The 6000-nt window shown below is 33.0% G+C and overlaps 1 pseudogene; it reads right to left on the bottom strand.

Moving 5' to 3' along the window:
* Positions 1–806: 806 nt before the first annotated feature.
* On the bottom strand, positions 807–2484 carry LOC122060548 (annotated as a pseudogene).
* Between the last annotated feature and the right edge of the window lie 3516 nt (positions 2485–6000).

Raw genomic sequence — 6000 nt, 5'->3', positions numbered from 1 at the left:
ATGACATAGGGCAGAAGTGTGATTGTTAAAAACAGAGTATAAAAATAGGCAGATAGAATGAGCTTATTCATTGGGATAAGGCAGAGTTGTTGTTGCTGTGGTATTATGTATATAATAAGCTCATAAGTTATTTCCAAATTTTTATTTATCTTGTAAAAAGGATAAAAATCATACCAAACAATTATTGAAATAGAAATAAGTCTATAATTTGTTCCTCGATCACAATTGTCCTTCATAGATCAGAATTTGTCAAACACAACTCTAGGAATTGCAGTATGATGGAGGCCACTATCAATGTGGCGTGTCACCATGGTTTTTGTTAGATCAAACACCAAGAAATACGAATAAAGGGAGACAATAGATCCGTACGACACAGAGATTTAACGAGGTTCACACACCAGGGTGGTGTGCTACGTCCTCGGGCGAAGAAGAAGATGATTCACTATGCAGAAGAGAGATTACACCCTAACAGCGGCGAGGAAGAACTCGCCCTGAAACCCTAGCTTCGTGAAAACCCTAGAATACAATGACTTTCTCAACAAGCAACAGTACATTATATATATACTCCAAATCGCGGTTCGACCCATCGGGTCGCGGTCGATCCGGTCGAACCATACCGCGGGGGCATAGCCCCCGCACCCCCATACGAGATCAGTGATGGGCTCCGGGCTTGAGCCTATCGGCCCAAGCCCTCTGCTTCCATCACAGATCTCAGAAAATTTCCCATTCGGGTCGCCACCAAAATATGTCGGATTGGGTCAATCTTCAAAACGGGTCAAAAATTCGAGACAAACTTAACAGTTTTGTATGTTACTTCTTTCGTTTCATCTGGAAATCTGAACCGAAAGAAGCGAAGGACCATAGCAACTATCTTCATCTGCCAATAAGCAAATTCTTTCTCAAACAGATTCGAGGGCCGGCCTGTAAATCAAAGAAACAACTGATTATGTTAAATTCTTTCCTACTAATTGTTGAACATGTTGCAATCTTGAATGTATGTTACTAACATGAAATGAGACGAATTTGAATGGCGATTCAGGCCAGAAAATGCAATTGTCGAGCCATCTCTCTAGCCGAAAATCTTCTGCATTCTCTCCCCATATGTCAGTCATCCTGCCCATGGCATAAGCCACATAGTACACACGATCTCCTGTCTTCACTCTGAAACCATCTGGGAGAACATCATCTGTGACTGCACTCCTCCCATCCTATCAATTTACTCAGTTTGAATGTAAGAACAGAGGTTATAATCAAGTTACTGCAAGGACGACAGGGTATAGCCTCAAAGTCTCTGTTAAAGCTGCGTGGAGATAATGTATCTTCTCTAATGTTCCATCATTTAAACACTCTACGAAAGCGTCTATTTAAGTTTCATTTTCCTTACAATTGATGACTTCTCTTACTTCTTCTGCAACTTTCTCTTGTATCAGAGGGTACTTGCAGAGCATGTAGAAGAACCAAGAGAGTGAGCATGTACTAGTAACTTTTCCGGCGAGCATGAAATTCAAAATTGTCCTTGAGATACTGATCAATCATCCTCTGTGGGTCTTTCTTCCTCTCTACCTGAAACCTTGAAAGTATATCCTCCTTGTCATTCTTGAATACAATATAAGATTGAAAGTTAAAATCCCCCTATTTTCAGTGAAGAACAGAAAGAAGAATACTAATCAAAATTTACAGTAATTGATATCCACTCACATAGTTTTGTTGCTCAAACATCAATTTCCTCTTTTTTCCTGATGACTTCAAACACAAAATCATCCATGAACTTTAAGTTCTTCTTAAGAGCACCTTCAGACCCCAAATTAAGAATCCTCTTCAGCTTCCAAAAGGGATTAAGATAACGACAGAATATAAGTGGATTTGAATCATCGAAAGCCTTGATGAATGTTCTTCCCTCTTCGTTTGAATTACCCAAACAATTCAAGTCTACTCCAAACCCAACTTTGAATATGGAATCCAGAGAGCTTCTCATTAACAAGTCCTACACCCAAATATAAAAAAATCATCTTTTTCATGCAATGAATTGGCAACAATGGATTTTTCATTTTTGGATACTCACTTGGATATCAAATGTCTGATTCATATTTGCAAACCCCAAAATGGTCTCAGCCAATTTGGAAGCTTTTGTTCTGAACACAGCATAGCTGAAATCCCTAAGGACTGTTAGAGAACTCAATACTTGCAATCTTCCTCTATTGACGCCATTCATCACCATCAGCATTAAAGATACCATTACCAAAGAGGTCTTCTAAGATTTCATGGTGGTAAGATCCTTTGATGTATTTGTCAAAGTTGGTTTAGAACATGTGTTCAACATTTCGAGGGTTTATCGTGTAGGGGTCGCTGTGGCCAGAGGTGAGGAGATTGAAAGGTCGATGCTTGCAAGCCATATCGGTGTAGTAATCGTACAGGTGATTGAAATAGAGTAGCTGATGGAAGATAGTGTCCATTATAGGAGGGTACTGAGGGTGCTTCACCCATAAAGATTTTCAGTAGTATAACACAAAAGCATATGAGAAGAAGTCAGAATGAAACCATTGCAGTACTCAGTGTTGCAGACAATAAATCCATTTCTGTGAGTAACTGATAGCAGAAATGATCAGAAAAGATATGAACAAAGGAGAGACAGAGAAGACTATTACATTGGTTTGTAAGAATATTCTTTATTATTATCCCATATACCAATTAGGACATTGGCAAATACCAATCTCTAGTATTGGATTTCAAATAGGAAACTCACTCCTCTTCTAATTAGGGAAAAGAGTCATACCCTATTTGGCACACCTTGATGGGAGGGTGCACAAACTCTATAAAATAGGATTTTAGGTCCTCATTTTACCTTAACAGCAATTTCATTATTGACTCCATCACCAAGAGAGCATTAAGGGGAGTTAGTGAAAGAAACCTAAAGGATCCATTTTGTTCGTGCTTAGAATTGTAGGAATAAAGATACGTGAAGGATATAATGGTAGTTAATTCTTCACAGTCGATGGTGAACGATATGCATCATTAATTCATTATTGTTTAATTTGTGATTCTATAAATAAATGGTAAGATCATATAATTGTATGTGGGAGGAATTACGCCTTTCAAGTGGTATCAAAACGGTCTAAGTTGTGCCTTTGTTCTTGAATCAAATTTGTTAAATTTTATAATGATATTTAATACCTAGTCGTTACATGTTTTCATTTTAGGTATAACATGAACAATCAGTGTTTTTTGAGTCCCTCAATGGAAAAGCATTAAAGGATTCAATTTTAGTTGGGATGCTAGACCCGTCGATCTAAGTCGCAATCAATATATTTTTCTTTATCCGATTTAATGATGATCGGTTATTGGCATTAAGGAGTTTGGGATCAAGTTTGGTAAAACTGAGTTCCCATTTTTAATCACTTACACCAATTATCGGACTGACAGTTACTAGTAATGGCGTGTCCGATCATCATTGATTATTACTGCTATTATCGATTAGAGCCACCATTATCAATTGATATTATCATATTAAAAGAGAAGAATGTGGGGCGGTGGGTCTTTCTTTCACTTTTCACCAACTCTCTTGATCTATTTTTTATGTTATATTATTTTATTATAATAAAATAATATAATATTAGAAGAAAGAAATCATGAACAAAGAATTGAAGAAAATTTCTTTCTTTATACTGATTTTTTGTTTTTTTTTTTGTTTTTTCTTCATTATTTGTTTCATGTGGGGTCATGCCCATGTGAAGATGTTGGTATAAGTGGATCCATTTTCTAAAGATCATCATGAATAATGTAATGGGCGTGGGTTTTGTTATTATTGTAAAAGAGTTTGGGCTATTCTTTAGTTTTCTCTTATTTTGTGCTGGGTTTAATAATGAAATTTAGTTATGGGCTTTGAGTTTAGCCCATTATGATAATTGTACATGGAAAAGAAAAAAAAGAACCCATTATGTTTACCCATCTCTTTTCTTGTTTAAACTCATTATAGGGCTTTTGATTTATTGAAATTATAAACCCATTATGAAAATCCATCTATTTTCTTTGTTTAAGCCCATTAAGGGGTTAATGTATAAATAGAAAGAAAAATAAGAAACCAAAAACACTTTTGTCATTGTTTTTATTCTTGGTTATTTATTTCTATTTTAAATATATTTTTCTTTATGCCTTATTTCTGATTCTATTCATAATAGAGATGATTTTTTTGTACTTTCTACTTAAGTGTGTACATATTTTATGGATTTTACATCTATTTTTACTTATGTTTTCTATTATCAACTGAATTTCTATGAATTTTAGAATACTATTTATGGTAGAAATAGATAGATATAGGTGTTCTATATGTCTTTATGCATTATTTTAGAATACCTATGATGCCTAGATGATAATTTATGTTAAATTTAAATTGAAAGTATATAATTTTTAAATTTAAATGAATTTGAGGCATCAATGATTATGTGATTGAGTTGAATGAAAATATCCATAGGTATATATTTTTCTTGATCACAATAATATTATTGTTGACCCTAAACATAATTATATCATACATTCAATTTTAATTTTAAACTTTAAGGTCTTATGATAATCGTTATGTAACGGCCAAGATAGAATGAAAATATTCATAGGTATACATTCTTGATTGACTGCGTTAATCTATATGTGATAGTTTAACGGTTAAATATGATGAGAATATCCACAAGTATACATCTTATTTAATCATTTTGATGACTTAAATATTTTATCCTAATGATGTCTTTCATCTAATGTAAAGTGAACCACTCGCATGTTATCATCTCGATCCCACATGATAGATTATAATGATATAATAGGTTACTTTTTTGAAATTTTAATATTCTATTATTGAAACTCAAAGTATGATGTTTGATAAGCATGTATTATTTACTCTTGTTCATAGGTTCAATACCTATCCATATTTCAAATAGCGTGTCACTTTTGAATGGATCAAACTTTAATGATTGGCATGAAGAACTTATTTATTGCCTTGCTGTCATGAATCATGATTATGCCTTGCACCCCATCAATCCCTATATAAATATGAAATCAATTTCAGTTTTTTTTTTTTTTTTTTTGTAAAAATCATCAAAAATAACAATTACAAATAATGAATCAATGATCAAGGAAGTCTCACATCCCTCCTCAATCATGATCAGTAATGTAAAACATCATTACCACAACAAACAATGCATCTCATATATCAAAATAGTAAATCTATGAAAACTAGTGTTTTTAAAAACATATGTACAAACAAAAACTCATGTGGCATAAGAATTATGTAATGCACATGGTACATTACTCAATGCAATCATGATCACAATTTAACACATAATATTAAAAACTAACATTATGTAATCAATGTTCTATTTAGAAAATTGTGTTATGTACATAAAATACAAATTATGAAACAAAATCCAATTTGTTTCCTTATTCTCTCATGTACATAATATTAGGTTTGTAAAATCATATTTTTAAATGATAAAACATCATGAAATCTAATTTTAGAATAGATCTATTATTCTTAAAATTCTCTTTTGGATAATACTATAAAAATAAGCAAGTTAGGGTAGAGATTTCACTCACTTTGATGTCGTTCCCAAATTCTGCCTCAACCTATTCTGCCTACTGACATAGAAAAATAGGAAATAAATATCTTTAAAACTCCAAATATTTTGAAATTGGTCTTATTGAAACCTAACTCATATATACAAGTCTCATATGAAGATCACATAAAATAACTCTCCTTAGGTTAGGTATCAATCTCCTTCAAAAAGATCTTCAGACTGTAACAGATTCTGACCAACAAATTTGAAAGATTCATTAACTCATTTTTTTGAACTCAAATCACTTCCAAAACTTTTAAACATTTAGAAGACTCATAAAAATTTCTACGATAAAAATATCAGATAAGAACTCAAGGTTTATATATCTCCATCACTACCGTCATTCTCGGATATAGAAAACTCCCCTGACAGTGACCTATTTGAATATATGAATTATTCG

Source organism: Macadamia integrifolia, chromosome 14, assembly GCF_013358625.1.
Source record: "Macadamia integrifolia cultivar HAES 741 chromosome 14, SCU_Mint_v3, whole genome shotgun sequence".
Taxonomy (NCBI): domain Eukaryota; kingdom Viridiplantae; phylum Streptophyta; class Magnoliopsida; order Proteales; family Proteaceae; genus Macadamia; species Macadamia integrifolia.
This window is presented reverse-complemented; position numbering and strand designations above follow the sequence as displayed.